Genomic DNA, 282 nt, shown 5'->3' with positions numbered 1-282 from the left:
TGGGCAGACGAAGGTCTCAGGGGCCGCTGGGCTTCCAGAGGGTTTTCCCTGCACCTTCCTGGCACCTCCAGCCCAAATTCCGCTACAGCCCAGGAACACCCGGGCAAGGGGCCCTCAGGAAAATCCCTGAAGGCAGCACGGTTCTCATGGGAATGGCAGGATGGGGGTGTGGTAGTGGCTGCAGGGATGCAGAGCATCCTCTCCTCCCTCTGCCCTAAAGATGCTGCTCCTCTCCCGAGGATGCTGAGCGTCCTCTCCCCCACCGAGAGGGTGTGTCGCTGC

At 62.8% G+C, this 282-nt stretch overlaps 1 protein-coding gene across 1 annotated transcript in view; it reads right to left on the bottom strand.

Annotated features, from left to right (window-relative positions):
- Positions 1–282, bottom strand: part of ARHGAP44 (Rho GTPase activating protein 44) — a 16,591-nt gene that overhangs the window by 3,347 nt on the left and 12,962 nt on the right. The window lies entirely within an intron of this gene.

The sequence above is a fragment of the Corvus brachyrhynchos genome, unplaced genomic scaffold, assembly GCF_000691975.1.
Source record: "Corvus brachyrhynchos isolate BGI_N302 unplaced genomic scaffold, ASM69197v1 scaffold904, whole genome shotgun sequence".
Lineage (NCBI taxonomy): Eukaryota > Metazoa > Chordata > Aves > Passeriformes > Corvidae > Corvus > Corvus brachyrhynchos.
The sequence above is the reverse complement of the archived record's forward strand: the minus strand, read 5'-3'. Positions and strand labels throughout refer to the sequence as shown.